The following is a 19,855-nucleotide window of genomic DNA, read 5'->3' on the forward strand; positions in this document are numbered from 1 at the left end:
ATTCCAACTAGTCACCATGAATACTTCTCTGGAAGTGTCAATCAAAACTAGAAGAAATGTCTTCCCATCATCATCAACACTTTATTAACTGTCAAGGGAATGTTTGTTTATTTTGACATTAGGTAATAATAAAGTAACTACTGTGTAATAAAACTATAATAAAGTAAATGCACTTGATGATGCCCGAGGACCGCAAAACTGAAAGGGAATTTATTGATTTAAAATAAGCCTTATTATATTTGGTTATATCACACACAGGCTGTGGCCTTCACACATATGTTATACTGTAAACTTATTATTTTGCCCATTTTTTGGCATCTATCTACTTCCACATAATTCATACCGATTCTTGTCATTCCAATTTTAACATATTCATGTCATTCTAGGTCCGTTTTTTGTATTCCAAATATTCACGCCTTACCCACAATTTCCGATTTTCTACCCTAATTTCACCCGTTCATTCTTAATGGCAGATTCAACATTTCCCATTTATATCATTTCAAATTGACATTCAAAACAGTCAACTGTTTCATTTCACTTTAGGGATGTTTATTATATCTATTCCCTACTTGATTCTTAACACCATTCTAACTTTTCAACTGTTCAGCTCTTTCCAGGTCATTCTGCATCATTCCATGCCATTCAATATCATTCCGAATCATTCCAGTTTTCATTCAGGCTTCACGCGCAATTTCTACATGAATTGCATTTTCTGGTTGTTTATCGATATTATTTTATATCAACATATTATTCAGTTGTAATTCCTTATTTTGTCATATTAATATTATTGAAAATTTTAATTTTATTTAAAATTAAAGTAATAATAATTCAAGTAAATAAACAACATGTTTAAATGTTATTTTCCTAATGAAGTGGTGTAAAGTGAATTACATTTTTGTACAAGCTACACAGGTAGGTAAACTAAAATGGCTTAAGGACTGAATTTAATGAGAGGGATTTGCTTAAATTAATAAAGGCTTATTATATTTACAGGACATATTTCATACTGATTGGTCCCCACCACACTTTTGCCATGATTGGTACCTTTATGTCCGCCTTTTGAGGACGGTACCACCCTGTTTAATGAGTGCATGTACGTTGCGCTGTAACATAGCATTTACACTACCCCGGAATTATTTTTTAATGGTCCAGCTGACATCTTAGGTGATGATGAAGTGGCAGCGTGTGGATACGGGAGGTGGTCCACTCGATGGAGGCGTGTGCTCGCCACAATTAGAAGCGACCGACGCCGCCCCCCCCCCCCCCCCAAGTCTCCCTCTTCTCAGCAGAAATATATTTATCTGAGGATAATTGGCCATTAAATCCTTACTTGACAACTGTGGAAAATGCCAGCCCCAGTAGTAATCTGGCTGCCAGAAAATGACAACGGCTGGCAGGGCTGTCGACTGCTGGGAGTCACATCAGGAAGGGATGGATCTATTCCATACGCGCACACACACACATCGAACGGAGCTGGCGGTTCAAATCAAATCCTGTCCTGTTCACATGCTTCAGATTTATAAAAAAAAAAATATTTAAAAAAAGAGGAAAACGAAACCCCTCATTATGATTCCTAACAACAGACAGGTCTCGGTGCTAAGGATAAAGCAATATCCACTTAAGCCCAAGTATATTTTTCGTATACATTATGACGACAGAGCACGGTGACCGAGTTGTTAGCACAGCTGCCTCACAGTTTTGAGGTTCTGGTTCATGATTTTTCACAATAACTATCGACAATGATTTAATATGGTAGCAAACATATAAATAGCAATATGCAAAACTTTTGGTAAACTCTTTTTAAAAGAGGCCTATGAGCTGCTCATGTGGTCTTTTGGGCTTGATCATGTTGCCAAAGTGGCAATGCTATTATGCTGAACTAATGTTTTATTTAGTCAGGAAATAGCTTTGTCTACTAACCCTAACCCTAAACGTGTAAAAGCGTTCTATTTTAAATATTGCCATGGTCCCACTGACCTACCTGAAGAGGACGCTTAAAGCAATAGTAGTTATGACAAAAAACGACCAGCAGGTGGCAGCAGAGTATAAGAGATCAACCACGACCATGTTGCAAACAAAGCTCTTTTCCCCGGTGTTTTAAACAGATTTGTGAATAATGATGAAACTTAGCTATAGTCTAATACTAATTGCTGCAAAACGGAAACAGATAAAAATATACTTTTTTTCCTGACGAAAGAAGATAATCTAATCTTTCTTTTGGTAGGTTCCATGTTTTTATAGCAATAGAACACAATATTCTGTTGGCCTTGCAAAATCAATTAAAATCCAGTGAAACAGCCGGGAGCGAAGGGGGTTGCTTCAGTGAAAATGTCTGGGAGTGAATGAGTTAAAAGGCCAAAAATTGTGCGCAATTCTCACAATAAAATGACAATGGTGGACTTCCTGGTAGGTTTAGCATATGGCTACAAAATACTTTTTTTAAGGTCTTAGGCTGATAATCAAGGTGATTCATACAATCAGGAATGTTTCATTAAAATGTGTAGAGGGCGAGCCGTTTATAGGAATTTGCACAAGAAATCGAATATAATAAGGATTTGTCCGCCATTTTATTAAAAACCTTTTTTTCCCTACCAACTTGACCGAATGTTGACTCTTGCTGTTCTGCTGAACTTCCTTCACAGGATGCCAAAAACATGTATCTGAGAGATGCTCCAGATTTAAGCCAGAGTGCGAACAAGGCCTCATATAGCACAACACCCCTGCATGGAGGCTTTCAACCAAGCCGACTAAGAGGTTGGGTGAAGTGGGTGAAAAATAAATCACGCTTTCTAACTTTATCGTCATCTCATCTTTTCCTGTGTCATTTATGTTGCTCGATTCAGCCGGCTTACTCAAAATCACAGCGAGCTGCCACAGCACGTTTCGGGAAACGCTCGTCTCCAATTCCCAACCAAGGAGGAGAGAGCTTTCTCGGATATCTACCAGACAACAACGGTAGGATTAAAAAGTAATAATACTAATATTAGGCCGAGTGGTGGGGAGAGAAAGAGGATGGATTGCGCTCTAAAAGCACCAGCCCGTGTTGTTTATTAATTCAAAACAGTGTTACACTTTTCTCAATCCGTGTTATCAAAAATTCCAACATTGTCTTGAGTGCAATCTCGTGTCGGGGTGATAATGGCAAGGGAAGTACAGGCAGGTATGTGGCATCAACTATTCACCAGAGAGGTCGGAAAAGAGGGAGGGAGGGAACGCGGTTGTCTTCCTGCGTCGCCATCCGCCGGCGACAACACCCCAAAACAGTCGCACGACACGATTTAACGGTTTGTCGGAGGCGCTTTTGTTTGTTCCATTGTTTTCTCCCGCTGTTGTTTTTCCGTATTGCATCGTTCGCATACTCTGGAGGATCACAAAACAGCCGCCCTTTTCCCCAGCCGGATCCGTTTGATGACCTACATTACATTCTCTACAGCAGCGGCTTATACGACGTGTGTGTGCATAAACTGCAGTGAACAAAAAGGGAGGAGCCGGGATGGGAAAATGAAAGTGTAAGGTGGTGGTTGGAGGGATGTTGCATCGTCTAAACAAGCGTTTGTGTCAAGCGTGTGTGAATAAATACACGCGGGGTATTGTCGTTTGGGGCTTTGTCGTCCCTGCTCGCACTTCCTGTGGGAAACCGTCACGTTTGACAACGCAAGAACATGGCGTGTTGTGCATCATCCAAAAAGTAATCTAATTACAATAATTACTGGATCTTTTTTGACTTGTGTTTGCCGCTTTCCTGCATGGTCTGACTGCACCGTCATTGGTCGATTGGCCATGCTGTGTGTACATGTTCAATAAATGTACGTCTTTATTTTAACATATATAAAGTAGGGGTGTCAGAATTACTGTGTTCATTTTGAGCTTATTTAAAGTTTCTTTAACACAATTAAAAAATTTACTTTCATAATTTTAAAAATGTGTAAAATTTCACAAGTTACTTTATGTTAAAGATTAGACAGCTTTTCATATGAAAAGAAAAAATTACAGAGCTGTCACCAACATCTTACAAATGGAATTATGCCATCTAGTGGCAGAAAAATTACCTCACTATGACACTCTCTTTTTTTAGCATACAGTAAAAAAATAAATAATTTTAATTCAATTTTATGAATTATTATGAAATTACTAAACGATATTATGAAATTACTAAACGATGCAGCCACATTTCTATTAGTTTAACATTGTTTCTACTTTTATGTTAACAAGAGTATGAAAACTCATTTTATTGTACAATTAGAATAATTGTAAACAATATATATATAAATCGTGAGTTAACTATTGAAATCATGCGATTAATTATGATTTTAAAAAAAAAACTGACACCCCTAATATAAAGTACGGAAGAGGATTAAGGCCAGTGAAGAAAGAAAAAAATGTTTGGCAGGGCTCTCACTTCATTCTTAGAATTATCCCTTTAAAGTCAGAATTCTGACTTTATTCTCAAAATTCTGACTTTAAAGTGAGAATAATTCTAGCACTAATAAAGTCACAATTCTTACTTTCTGACTTTATTCTCTGAATTCTGACTTTAAAGTCAGAATTCTGAGAGTAAAGTCTGACTTTAAAGTGAGAATTCTAACTTTACGTGAGAATTCTGAGAATGAAGTGAGAATCCTGCTAAACTTTTTCTCTCTCTCTTCACTGGCCCTAATTCTCTTCCGTAATAAAGCTATTTTCCACTACGTTGTTAATTTTTGTTTTTTAGAAAAAAAGTAGCTACAGAATTTCTTTCTTTTTTTTAATCTGATAATTTACTTACTAAAAGCCATCAGAATCATTTCTGCAGTTGTTTTGGTGCAAAAGCAATAACTCAAAAATCACACAATATTACTGTCAACATATTGCAATGTGGAGAGAACAATATTCTAATACATTCAATTTCTGTCAAATGACAATTAACTAGCAATAATCGCCCCAACTCTGCGCTGAAGACGCTTGGGGGTCGGTCATGGGAGCCTCCAACCATCGCCCATCTGTAGCTCCTTTGAAAAATCATCCCAAATGAGTTTCATCTGGCAAAATGGCGAGCGCCTTGTATGTGCTTTGATCACGAGGCATTGTGCAGGCGCCCCCTAACATCATGTACTTGCTTCCACTGTATGTATGAGGATCGCGCTCAGTAACCCAAGGAGCCTCTTTTTGGGAAAACCACATATGTTCAGCGTGGATGAAAAGTCAACTCCGTGATGTTCGTCCAACAATGCGCCCCTTTGATTATGGCTTTTCAGGCACGAGCAATTTCACCATCTAAAAACCCCAGAGTTTGTGAAAACGTGCTGCAACTTGTGTAAGACGTCATGCGAACGTCTCGCAAAGGAAAAGAGCCATCACGCAAATTAAGCCCCTTGGTTTCCCCCCTCTCTGCACTCTCCAAAAACTAAAAAAGTTTGGTGTTATCCCAGCGAGCAGCACTAAAGCAGGAAGCCAGTTAAGCCCTATTAGGAGCCTTCGCGCTGCGACGATCTCATTGGAAGTGCTGGATGGAAATTGCCCGGATTAATGTGTTAATCCACCTCTTTAAAATGCTAATGTCCATTTTATGCCCATTAAATCTCAGTGTGCGTTTTTTTTGATGCGTGCAATTTCTATCAATTAAACACAGAGGAATGAAACAGGCAGCAGGGAGATTAGTCGCTTTGCTTCAAGCCTGAATTTCTCCGTTTGGTTTCATATTTATCTTGAATGGCGAGAGGGGGTGCGGGTTGTTTGGAGTGGGTTTAGGAAATACAGAAGGAGAAATGTGGCGATATGAAGAATTCTGGAAGTCCCTCATGCCTTTCACAGAGCTCGGAACAAACAAATAACAAACAGTAGCACTTGCTCACGTCTAATTTATTTCTTAACAATTTGTTCCATGTATGATTTTGCAGAGGACTCCATTTTCTTGGGATAAAAATTATGTATATATTCATGTCACATATATGTGTGTTTAAGCAGACTTTCAAGTACGTCCAAATGAACTCTGTGAATGTAATAATAGCTAATTGATACCATAAAGTCATCCAAGAATTCTATTGATATTTTGCCTTAAAATTAGCGGACTTTGTATCTTAAAGGCTAATTTATGTGCTCTAAATGAAACTTAATTCAGCCCCGGGATGCCACCAGATGGAGCCAAAGTGATACCCTTGTTGTTAGCCTTAACAGCAAAACCAACTTATAGGTGAGTTTTCAGCCAATGTACGAAAATACTTAGGCAAATTTGTGAATATATATTTACGACAACACAAAATAATGGTGGTGGGATGTGGTTTGTAGCCCAAGTATTAAGGGTGGGAATCTTTGACTCCCGATTTGATTTGATTCCGATTTTTGGGTCTGCGATGCGATTCAGAATCAATATTGATTCAGAATAATTTTTGATTCAAAATGATTTGATTGACAATAATTTCTGCTTCAGTTTATAGATGTGCAAAGAATCGTCATGATCTATTCCAGTCTGACTCGCTAACGCTAATTAGCGCGATACTCCCGGCACTATATAGAGAAGCATCTTAACATTATTTACTGGCATAGGCTCTTCCTACGCTGAAAAAAAAACTTTTATTGGAATAACTTGATCGAGACTTTTTTTTTCTACTCTAATGTGGCTACAACTAAACAGTGTATCAGACCGTGTGGAACTACACTGCCCCTAAGTGGTCAAATCGTGTACAACATGAACAGCGCTCCCAATAAAGGCGCACACAAACAAGGGCAAGACCGTATAAAATAATTTGAACAAAATTGATTTGGGGACATTTAAAATCGATTCTTAATCATACTAAATGAGAATCGCGGTTGTTATAAGAATACATTTTTGGCCACACCCCTACCAAGTATGTCTTTTGGAGGACAGATCTGTTTACCATTGGAGGTTTTTATTATTATTATTATTATTATTATTATTATATAATTATATTTTTTTATGTATTTTTTTATTTAACTTTTTGTATTTTAGCATTTTATTGACTGTTTTTTAGTTATTTTGTATGACTTTGTGAATCCTAATGTGCAGCACTTTGGAAACTTGTTTCTAAAATGTGCAATAGAAATAAAGTGGGTTGGATTGGATGTGGGTTATAAAACATTTCCATAGGCGGTACAGTGTCACAATTTTAACGTTACAGAGAATTGTATTGTCAAAAAAATGCACGCCAGATCACAAAATAAGCAGTCATTCACGATGCACCACAATGCCAAATAACTGATATGAATCATACCGAATAGAAACTAACCGTGCGGATAAACCTGTGCAGTGAAAATTTCTCACGCCACAAATTGTGTGATGACTTGCGGATGCCCTTGCCATTGTGCAAAACCTTTTAGGAGCAGGAATGGAGCTTGTCCAATCGCTGAGGGCTCTGCGGCTGACCAGAAAATGCTTCCAGATTTGTCACACACACATGCACAGATTCATTGTTCGCCGTTAAAATGCTTCCAGTAAACTTGCATCTATCATGCAAGCGCTATTTTTGAGGTACGGCGCTCGCAATGATTTATGGAAGCCTTTCGACGCCACGCGCGACTCACCCTCCATCACGAGCAAAACCCGCCGCTGTAAGAGTAAAATACACTCTGGCGAACCCAGCAAAAATGTACAAAGTCATATTTTATTCACGCTGGCTTTGTGTGCCAAGTTGCTATGTGCCACTGGGAAGGGTCGCGGAAGTCTGGGAATCTATCATTATTGATTATTTTAAGTAGAGGTGAAATGGCTTGAACCAAAGGACTCCTACATTATTTAGAAAACAGCAAAAATTCATAAACATTTCCCAAGCAGCAAAAAACAAACTCCCTCTGTCCATCACCGGCATATGCGGATGATAATTTATTAAAAACTGCACCTAATTTTCTGTGACATATTATATCTTTGCCTGAGTAATCATGAGCCCCATTTCATTGAGTGAATTAGGTGCGATCACAGACCTGGAAAATGAGTGTTCGCGGGCTGCTAATGGCCGGCAGATGAGGCAGACAATCATCTTTAATGTTCAGCAGCAACACAGAGCAGCAGGACATAAAACCATGGTCTGTTATTGCTGTACTATTATTATAGCGGCCAAGTAGGAACATACAGGGGCATTTTGAAGACGGACAATTGATTATATGGTGGGTATTGTTAGTGTTGTAGATCATGTTAGAAGACTATCTTTGTCTTCCGCGTGTTCGTTGTTGTTCGGGTAGAGAGAAAGTTGATTTTCTGAATACAGACTGGAGATCGGCGAACAGGTCCTTCGAAGGATTTATTTTACAGAAGATTCTGGACACAAGCAAGTTTACAGACAAATGGCTGCAGTCCTCTCGCAAGTGTGTTGTTACAGCGGACTCAGAGCATTCTTATACTATCTTGAAAACAGCCCCCAGCCCTGAGTTCAATGCACATGACGACAGCCGGAAGTAGATAAAGACTTTTTACACTTTTACAGCATATCATCCAATACACATTGACTTCAACACCAGACACTGGCCCATTGATGTGGAAACAGACTACCCCCCCCCCCCAGACCTAATTCAATACACTCACCAAGCTCTACTGAGTAAACTAAAACAGTTATAACTAAATCTGGGCAAATGACCCTCAACAATCATTTCAGGATAATTTTTTTCTTCAGTGAAGGGAGCAGCACGCAAGATCTATCACACACGAAAAAAACTGTCATTTGTGTTGTTTGCCTGTGTGTGTTTTTTTTCTTTCCAAACGCTTTGTGACTTTCCCTTCCAATAGTCACCCTAGTGCTCTCATCTGACTTCCACTGGTTCCAGTTGGTGTTACAGATCATGATCCTTAGGGAAAGTGTTGTTGTGGAAGTTGGGTCTTTTCTGCACCATCTATTCTAACTCCATTCAACAGCCTCCCCCCGTCCTTAACGCCGCGAGCTGTCAGCGGTGTCACAACATGACGGGCTGCGACACCACTGAATCTGGCATCGCTTTGTCACCCTGATACACTTAAGCATTGGTTGCACTGTGCTCCGGCTCGGCAAAGACATGCTGTCAAGTGAGGAAAGGCCATTATCTGCAATAGACACAAAAGTACAGGGGATCCCTGCAGACAGAGAGATGATTAAGGGCTAAGTGTCATTCTTCCCGTCTTGGCGGCTGTTTTAAAGAGCTCTATTTCTTACTGTCCTTTTTACTGCGGAGCCCGCGACTTATCGTCCTATCCGCCACATGGCTGTGAGGAAGGGACACGGGCCTTGACAACCACGCTGGGGGTATTATGTCGAGGGCCTGGCCGTTCAACCGTCACCACTCCAAACAACCGGAGAGGACAGAACTCAGTAGGATTTAAACACATGTGGCAGGGAATAAGTGATGACGGGCGTGAGTGGAATTCGGCTGTGAAGTATTTGAGGAATGTCCACACGGGGATTGGACATTTGGTGCAAAGGGGGGCAACATAATATGGCTAAGCCTCGTTGACACGAATCTGGCTACGGGTGTCTGATTTCTAGATGACAATAGCAATAGCGGGTCAGCAATAGTATAGTAGTCCACTCGGCTAAATTGATTCCCACTGCTTCATTTTAAGTGTAAATGGCCATGCGATGCACTGGTGACCAATACTGGGTGTCTAACCCATTGTTTGCTTTGATAAATGTCAGCATTTCTGTGATTTTTAACAGGGTAAGCAGTAGATAATGGACAGTAGTAGTAGTACTAGTAGTGTCACGTTCTTGTGCTTGTTACCCTCTCTGTAACTGAAAAGTCATGGTTTCCTAAAATAAAATTCACACATATCCAGAACCTTCCTCAACGCACTCATAATGCAAGCAGGATAATGCATTTGTAGTTGCCATTGGTTAGCTTCTATCTCAAGCACGGATTTGCATGTGCTAGCTAACAGCCAATCAGAGTGATTATCATGACAACATTTTGCATACTGCGATTGGTGCCTTATTCTTTCACATCACATTACTATTATTATGTGAAGGCAGCATTAACTATAAAGCCCGTATCCCACTGAGGGGTGAACATTTGTGAAGCTAGTGAGCACTCGAAAAACAGTCCGGTCAAAAATAATCTAAATTGAGTCAAAAAGGGACCTACCCACAATTTTTTTTTAAAATTAAAATAACATAAAATAAGAGCGAGAGAGAGAGAGATATGATAATGATGACATGTTGACTCGGGAAGGCTGCCGAATGAATAACATTTTTTTTTTAAATTAAATTAGTAACCCATTTACAATAACTAATTTTTGGGTTGTTTTGTCGGTTATTTCACACAACGTTTTGGGTTAAATAACTCAAAATGGTCGATTCTTGACTCATTTTGGGTTATTTTTTACCCAACTGTTTTCTAGAGTGAATGCTGATTTCCCGTCAGGGTTCATCTGGTTTCCTTCAAGATCACAACGTTTACTTTTTTTTTGAACAAGTTCAAAATTTCGGCCTGCGTTTTTTTCTTTTTTAAGACAAAGTTTTGTCTTACAAAAGAAAAATCACAGGACGATATACATTTGTAGACAAGATGATTTTTTTAGCCATGTTCGCTAGCTTTTCAAATGTTGGCCCCTCAGTGGGATATGGGCTTAAGACGAGATTCTGTTAGAGCTGACATTTAAATGTACCGCCTGGACAGTGACATTCCTGACAACCGTATACCTCAGGCCAATGATGTAGATTCAATTTACTGTTTCTTTTGAAAATAACTTCATGGGCTGCTCCCTCATCTGCCCGCTATGTCCGGCAGCCAGTCTAACCATGAAGGCAATTGACTGGAAACCAATCCATGGTGTCTTCGGTCCAAAGTTATTGCGATAGATTCGAGTATCTCCCGCGACCCTGGGCAGGATAAGCAGTTGAAAAATGGAAGCCGGGATGGATGGGAGTGCAGTCGTACGCAACTGTTTCCATTCCTGACCAGTGACGACCATTTCAGGGTGTCTTTCCCTCTCGATCAAACTGCTAGAAAATGGATGGGTGGAAAACCAATCCCAGTCTGTCCCGATTTCTCTGGATTTTAAATTGAGTCCATTTTTTTCCCTGATAGACTGAATGTTTATCCAACTAAAAACGCTACAAGAGTTTTGCCTTGGGGACTTTCAGTGGCAACTAAGCGAGAGTTTGGATTTGCATTCTGCCTGCCCCAGATTTTTGCAGCCAGTGTTACGCCCTGAGTGGGAATTCCATCAACAGCCATCCGCCTTCCAAAATTTCTAGGCTAGCATGTGTCTCCCGACCGGCAGCCCGAAGAGTGGCATTAGTATTCACGCGGACAGACAGACAATCAGGCTGCAGTTTTATCACTCAGCATTTGTAAGAATCAGATCTGAGACACGACAGTATCAATAAAAGATCTCATTTCCAGCCTCGACGCTACAACTGGGCCTCTTTCAAGCAACACTGCGGGTATCAATGGCGCTCTGAATAATGAAAAGCAATTATGTAGCTAAACAAAGCCGTCGCTGTAATAGGCTTTTGTTTTATTTTTACTTTCGAAATGGAAATAGATTCTGTGGTTGTATGTGTGTGTGTGTGTGTGTGTGTGTGTGTGTGTGCATGTGCGTGCGGCTTTCTTCCATCTCCTCCTCCATCCTGTGGGTCACACTCAGGACAATCTCCTCATCACACCCGTCGACCTACAGCGTTATTGGACGATGGTTGCAAGCCGCATGAATTAGACGGCAAAGTCTGCGTTGAAAGCTCGGCTGCCAGGCAATCTTGCCCAAACAGAAAAAGAGGGAAAGAGAAGCCAGCTCCTTAGATTGTCTTTATTAATTATTCAAGTGTCAGAATTTCTATCCAATGACCCCCATCAAAGGAGCGCACATTATTTAGCAGGCAGCCACGCATGAGCATGACGATAGTGACTGAGGTATCACACACGCCATGGGAACCTCGGATCATACTGCTGCTAATGCATGGCCTCAAGTGTAGTGACTGAAATTACACATTTTATTTCATGTGTTATACAAATTTTTATTCAATAAAAAAAAATATATATATATTTTTTTAAATAAGCCAAAAGATAAAAATGATTTATTTAACTACACAGAGTACGAGTAGTTTATTAGAGGGATGTACTTGTAAAATAGCATTTTTTATTTGCCATAGTAGTATAAGGACATTTAAATTTGCACACTGTACCAATGTACTGTGATCATTTATGAGTATGAATAAAATGCATTCATTCAATTGGATCAAAATTAGTGAATCAAAATGTAAACTGTATGACATTTATTTCATTTAGCCAGAATATTGTGATAATTTGCCAATAAAATTAAAAACAAATTCTACTTGTACAAGTAGATTAAATAAATAAATTAAGATTTAAAACATCAGATTGAACATTTTGTTCACTTGGTAACAAAGTTTGATGACAACTATTTAAGGAGAGACATTTTTAGTTTCAAATTAATTGAGGCCGGTCATCAATTATAGGCTACAAGGAGAGTTAATATTTTAATTAATTCATAGTCCTTCATATTAGCATGGGGACAGTTTGGGCCAGGCCGTTTTCTGGTCTTGGTGGACAAAACCAGGCCCCTAAAGAAGCATTTGTATGAGTTTGGTGTAGAAAAACCTTGCCAAACTAATTTTAGGGGAAACACAATGGAAATGGCGAACCTCTCAAAGTTGTAACAATAGTTACACCCTCCAAAACCTTGTAGAAAGACTTCCCATAAAAGTGGAAGTAAATCTTTTCTGATGGCTTTGTGTCCCTCCATACTAGGTCACGGTGGAAAAGATGATAAAAATATGTTAGCAACCAAATACATCTTTCCGAATTTCTTCTCTTGGTGATAAAACATGTTTGTGAGCGCGTGGCGGTTTCCAAACAAAGGCCTGAACTTGTTGACACAGAACGAAATGAACTGGAACACGTGTGTGATTGGCATGGTCGTCAGCCCGCCCTGTTATTTCCGTCTTTCGCCGCACTCATTGTGTGCTAATTTGTGAGGATGAAGGGTAAACTGAACTCACAGGTGTCTTGTATGCAGTTGATTGATGAAGACTGGGCATGTCCGGGTGCATTGGAGACCTCACATGGTGGTTGTGGTTCTCATGGTGCCTGGCGGGAGAGATGGCCACGTTTGCTCCGGAGTGTGGAGGTTCGGTCCTGGAGATGAAAAAGGCTTTATAGTAATGGCAACGCTTTGCAAAGGCAGGACGGGTGCGTTCTGGAAGGACACCATCAGCTTCAACAGTGGAAACAGGCTGCCATCTGCTGGCGTGTGTCGGAGTTGCATGGCTACTGGTTTACAAAGAGGATACAGTAGTTAATGTATTGAGTGAGGTATACGCATACAGATTTTTAAGATCACAATATCTTTTTTTTTTTTTTTTAATGTGACAGACCCAATACATGACATCAGAAGTTGTGTCCTTTCTGCTCTTAAGGTGCGTACTCAACTCAAAATGAAAGAGAGATGTGTCTTGGGCACATTACACATTTCACAAAGAATGGATCCAAAAAAGTACAGCTAATCCAATCTTCTAAATTACATTTATATTAGTATTTTTTGCATTTTCTTCAGCATGTTCAAAACATGTTGGGGTGTGCTTGTGCTCAACAACAACTAAACAAATTATCTTTTTTTCCCTTTAAATTGCTGTTCTTGTCACCAAGCTTACTGTTGACTGCTGGGTTTGAAAAAAATATGACTGAGACTGGGTGCTATCTCTCTTTCCACTTGGTGTCACTTCAGAATTATGTTTTGCCAAAAGCGGTCATAAACCTGAGCTATGGTAGCCTATAAGCGATTTGAAACAAACACACACACACACACATAAACATTAAAGGGCAACGACGAGGTAAAAAATGACACACTAACATTAAACTTTGATGTCAAGTAGTGGGCCGCTAAATGTCATCCTCTGGGCCGCAAATGCCCCCCGGCAGTGAGTTTGAGACCCCTGCTCTACAAATAATCGTGAGTCTTCTCTCCCAAACCCAAATGCCTGTCGTAGTACCAAGACTGACCCGCGAGTGGCAACTTGCAACTCGCCGACCCACGACCATTTTCTTAAGCAGAACAAAGGATCATTTCTCAGGATCATTTTTAAGTTTCTGATAAAAATCCTCTAATTTGATCCGATTATTGATATGTGTGTATCTAATAAACAGGGCTCTCATGAGCATCCAAAGCACATAAAAGTAGCTTTGTTTTACTTCTTGATGTTGACCGCACATAATTTGTGATCATAAAATCATAATTATCGAACAGGTTTAAAGTTGACGATTGACAGCTCAACTGTTTTCTGAGTAAATTGGAGAAAGGGGGAAAACAATCACTCTTAATTCATTAAAGGACAAAAACTCAGGTTAATAATTTGGTGACATTCAATAATGTGGAAAATTGGTGGCTTAGATTGGAATTGGAGGGAAAACAAAAACATTTTTTAGCCTGCTTGGTAGTACGTATATTGCCCAATGCTGAAACCAGGGTGTCCAAACTTCGGCCCGGGGGCCCATTTGTGGCCCGCCATACACTTTTCGGAGGCCCGCGGCATATATTAAAAATAATTTTGGACATGGCCACAATGTTATTTTTTTATAAAAAGAGGGCGGATTAAACTTTTCTAGCTATGCAAAAACACATAAATTAACAGCAAAAACAGTAACTGAATTTCTGTTTGTAACACTGTGGAGGTCAAGATAATTCAGTTTCAGAAACAAAAGTGGTTTCATCCACTTGCTGCTTATTATCATGGTGCAATTTGTGAAAACATCACATTGGTGGTCAGTTTACTACAGATTGTTCTTGTTGTGGTTCAGAATTTTGGGTTGGGATTCAGCAGCTGCTCGGTGAAACAAACCTGAACTATTTGCCTTATGACCTTAAGTAGTAGCAGTTTTTCAAAAATAACGACATTATATCAACAATGTATAATTGCGTCATTGATTTTACCGTGTTTAATAAATAAGTTGAAGTAAAAAAAATAAAATAAAATAAAAAATTCTTCTTTTTTTTTTTAACTCAAAGTGGAACTTGCATCTTTCTATTATTCTCTATGTGGCCCCTCGGAAGAAATTTTTTGGACACCCCTGTGCTAAAATAACATTTCTGGAACAAGTTAAATTGTCCCCTGGATGTAAAACAATGCCATTTGTCATGTGAATGCTTGTGGTTGTAAAGTTGCTTAATTAAAAGAATCCAGTCGCTAACAGTCAATCTTTCCAAACGAATGAATTATTCAGTAGCAGTGGCTAAGCAACAAAAGGCATGGCCGCCTAATGTGTTTGCCTAAATAGCAGTAAAGAGCCGGGCCTCGCCTCTCGCCGTGGATAAGGTACCACTGTTCTGCTTGTGCTAAGTGTGTCTCGTTTAATTTAATTCAATAATCCCGATTAATGAAATAAATCCCCTTTGGGACACCCGGCAAGATAATATAAAATGAGTTTGGCGGCGGGAAAAAAATTAGGACATTACGGTTGATTGAGCGTTGACAAAAAGCGGGAATATTACAGCGATATTCTTTATGTTTGTAATTTTCGCAATAATGAAATGAAGGCATCCAGGCGGAAAGCAATCAGCGCCCAAAATGGATGACAGCGATTTGGCGGCTTAGCCAAGGAGGGCGCATTAGCATTTTCGCGCACTCCCAATGCAAATTGTTTCACTTAAACTTTTTAAATACCAGTTTGCGTCGTGACTTCATTTTAATAAGCGCCGGGCGATAAGAAAGCGCCCAACTTGACTGGCAGATCGCGAGCAACACTTTTGATTCACAAAATTGAAAACGAGCGTGGTTTGCTCAGTTTACGCCGAATTGAGATTATTTGACTATATAATGAAAAATATCCATATCAAAACATTCATTTGAATTTAATAGAGACGCTGGTGTAATTAAATGTGCTCTTCTGCATAAATGGAATTGGTCTTTACTCGAGGCTGCGGCTGCTTGATAATCTTTTCCTTACAACCGAGGCCTTTCTGCTCACAACGCGAGTGATTTAATTAACAAGCTATTAAATATGGTTCATACTACAGGAGCTATATTAAAACGGTGCTTGTGTTTGACGCTGATAATGATTTTCAAGACATTATAACACATACAGTTACAGCATTGAGTGCTGTCAGTTTTTCGTTTTTTTTTTGATACCTCCATCTACTGTTGGGAAAATGAAGCTTTGTGACAAAAGATCAAAAAAACAGTCAAGCTTGAAGGCCATCTTAACGTCTCTGCTATAAATGTACATAACATAGTTAAAGAAATTAAATATACACATCTTAATGGTTCTTGTTGAGAAATATGATCACACTGATCGATTCAAAATCTGAGCATTTTTTCGCCCTTTTGATCAAAATCAGCATCTGGTGGGGGCAACAAATGTAATTGCGAAACAATTGTAACTTTAAATCTTACATTTGTTACCGGTGTGGTCAACACAGCTGAGTTCCAGACTTTGTAATATAAAAACATTTTTTTTTTAAATATTCAGACATTATTCTTTTTATAACCTGACTTTTTTTTCTCTCTAATGAATACAACTTTAATTGTTGTAACAGCGCAAATTCTCAAAACAACAAAAAGACTGTTAGCGTACCTGTAAATGAGCAGGGGGGCGTGCATTGACCTTTGGAGGGGCAGGTGCTCAAAGCAAAAAAAGGGGCACATGATAACATGCCTGCACTATCCACCCACTTGAGGTTCGAACCCTTGCCGCCATGTGTGGAGGGTTGGGGGAGGTGCTGAAAGTCGACGAATAGCTCAAGAAATTGTTAGAAGGTGTGTATGTAGATATGTGTGTGCGTGGGGTATTCATTGTAAAAATTCTCAATTGAAATACCGATAATGGTTAAACAATAAATCGCACATAATAACTGTTGTTTGTCTGCAATGCCGATGCCAATCACCATAAAAACTTTTGGACATTTGTGTCTGAAGAATCATTTATGAACAACACATTTACATAAATAAAAATGATTATGTAAAATGTACATGAAATTTACATTTTAAATTACACAATTAGGATTTTCCTATAGTGCAAGTAGCACAATTTTTTTTTTACTTGATTCAGGTAAGCGCAAAATGCCTTTTATTATTTTTCTGCAGGTGTAGATGTTAATATTTTATTATTGGGACTGTACCCAACAATTAACTGCCACATCTCAGCAAGCTACATTGATTGTTTTTGATAAAACACTGTGATTTTTGTTGTTTTTCCTTCTTCTTTTTTGGGGGGCGGGGGTTCTTCATGGTCCCCTTAATTTCCAAACACACTGCTACCTGTTCCATATTAGGATCATGTAGCATTTACCACATATATTTTGAAGTTTATTTCAATTCAGCTATTATTGGGTACACGCTACAAGTTGGAGTCTTCAGGAAAAGTTTATTAACATTCTGAGAGAGAGTTACAAATTCCGACATATTCTGCGTACTTTAAACGCATCAGTAGTTGGAGCAGATGCTCCATGCCCTGTCCCAATGGAAGAGGAACGTTAGTTTTACCGGAGTTTTTTGCCGTGGCGAACGTGGATGGAAAGGATCGTTGTCTTTATAAAACTCAGGGGGACATCCTCAGAGCCAACTGCGCCCAAACGTCGGACTTCATCGCTGATTACAACTTGTGTCACGACATTTCAATTGAAGCTAAGCTAGCACGCAATATGCTCTGTGGTCATGGCTATAAGATATATCAAATAAAGGCATTTGTTTTGCTTGAGTTTTCTGTATTCTATGACCTTGGCTTTTGTTTACTGTGAGTGAGACTACGTAAATACAAACGGAGCTACCAACTTACCGACCTGGTAGAGGTGCAGCGGTGTAGTGGCACGCGACCTGGCAGAAATTAGAATGGGGCGCGTCGCGTAGTATGACGTCATCCAAGGAAAACGTAATAATAACTGATAGCAACGCCGTGATTGGTCGTTATGTGAGCCCTGAGCATTTTCAGTAAAACAGCAAGAACATATTTGGAATGTTCTTACAAGATGATCACATTTTTTTTCCTCCTAATACTACGGCTTTATTTTCTCAACATTATTGCATAGACTTGGGCCTTTTTTGTAAAAAAAACAAACACATTAATTAATTAATAAAATGTAATTCCTCACAGCAATATGTCTTTATTTCGCTCTAATTAAAATGCATCCACACTCTTCTTAACATTCCAAAAAATCTTCTCAAAATACCTGTAAAATGTAGTATGACGTCATCCAAGGACAATGTAATAATAAAAATTTGTTTTATGTAAATTATGTTGTTGAATTTTAGTTTTGAAAGGCAACAAAGCTACTTCCACAAACTATTTTTAAAAATATTAAATATAAATATAAAATAAATAAATGGACAAAGGGGCACTTTGGGCATCAGTGTCAAAAGGGCATGTGCCCCGGCACCCATATTGGAAAAGGAATTGGGCCACGACTGATGACGTGTCACAAGATCACAATGATGTAGTAACCGACAAAAACGCCAAATGAGAAACGGCTAATTACAGTCTGTGATCTCAGGCGTTTTTATCAGGAAATAACATTATGAGGTGCCACACACTTAACTATACTAAGTCTACTGCATCATTTTTTATTGAACAACAAACAACATGGCACAGTTGAGAAGAATAAACATTGTCCAAGCTGCTGTTGGCTATGTTACGATAATACAAATAAGAGACAAGAACAAACAAGTGTGTTGATATTTGAGCGGGTGGTAGCAATGATATCTGCAACGTGCCACTGTTCACCTGCGATTAAAAATTTAAAATATATCGCAAACTGCGTGACAATTCAGTGGCGTTTAGTCGATTCTTTCACGGGTACCCACATTCATTTTGATTTGTAGTTTAGGGACAGCATCCTAAATGTTGGTCTCCGCCTAATTGCAGTGTTCTTATCCAAACGCTAGCTTCTATCCACTCTCACAGACGCATGGCTGGTTTCCGGCAACGGCGGCCTCAAATTGATTGAGCCGTCCTTGAACATCTGTTGTTCCGCCAAGTCTCAAAGGTAATCCCGCTAATGGCCCTCTAAGCTATCCACATAAACACATACATAAATAAAAATGTTTCCGAAGAGAGTCCCGTCATTGACTCACCGGTAATCAATTCTGCAGTCACATCTGTTGATGAAGGTTCAGGAAGTAGAGAACAAGATATATACGGCGATCAATGCCTGGCACCGCCGGATGGGCAGAGAGTGACAGTCACAGCTCCAGCGGGAATCCAAATTTACACACCAAGTCTGACGTGATGGAGGCTGGCAGGAAAAAAGTGAGCGGCGGAATGTTGTCTGCATCGACACGAGAGGGAAATTATGGGCCTTAGTGAAGGCGCTGGAGTGGCGGAGTGACATTCTATCATTTAACGTTGGCTAAGACAAAATACGACTGTGGCCGGATGAGTGACAGTGTTTGTTGCTGTGTTGTTCGAACTAGAAAAAGCTGTCAATCCAAAATGAATCACCATTTCGAAAAAGCTAAAAAGAACCCCGACTGTAATGACTAGTTTTCTCTATATTATTTATTTGGCTGGTACTAACATAACTATGAGATTAATTTTTCAAAAATCAGTTCCAGTTGAATGCATTTTGTAGAAACTTTATTTGGACCTACGCCGCCATTGTTATCAACGCATTCAGTGCGTAGTGACGTAGAATGGCGGCAGGCTCTCTGCCGAGCAATGTGAAACGCCTATAAACAAAACAAGTTGAGCCTCGTGGCGTTCCTAAAGAAACAACATGCGATCGGGAGAGTCACCCTCCGTCATTCACCAAGACGCATTCAAGAGTTTTGATCGTCCCTTTAGGAATGCTACTGAGGCTTACCTTGTGTTCTGCCTCTTGTGACCGAAATAACATTGCCGTACGTCCAAATAAAGTTCCTACAAAATGTATTCAACTGGAAATGATTTTTGAAGAATGAATCTCATACTTATGTTCGTACCAACCAAGTAAATACTATAGAGCAAACTTGTC

At 39.4% G+C, this 19,855-nt stretch overlaps 1 long non-coding RNA gene across 2 annotated transcripts in view; it reads right to left on the reverse strand.

Moving 5' to 3' along the window:
- LOC144049947 (uncharacterized) overlaps window positions 1–17,745 on the reverse strand; it is a 49,321-nt gene extending 31,576 nt beyond the window's left edge. The window contains exons 1-2 of one of the 2 annotated variants that reach the window (XR_013293734.1): window positions 17,690–17,745; window positions 12,918–13,053 (exon numbers count right to left, since the gene is read on the reverse strand). This is a non-coding gene — a long non-coding RNA (uncharacterized LOC144049947). Of the gene's footprint in view, window positions 1–12,917; window positions 13,054–17,685 lie in introns of both variants that reach the window. The other variant, XR_013293733.1, reaches the window with a different exon arrangement.
- Window positions 17,746–19,855: the final 2,110 nt, after the last annotated feature.

The sequence above is a fragment of the Vanacampus margaritifer genome, chromosome 4 (assembly GCF_051991255.1).
Source record: "Vanacampus margaritifer isolate UIUO_Vmar chromosome 4, RoL_Vmar_1.0, whole genome shotgun sequence".
NCBI classification, from domain to species: domain Eukaryota; kingdom Metazoa; phylum Chordata; class Actinopteri; order Syngnathiformes; family Syngnathidae; genus Vanacampus; species Vanacampus margaritifer.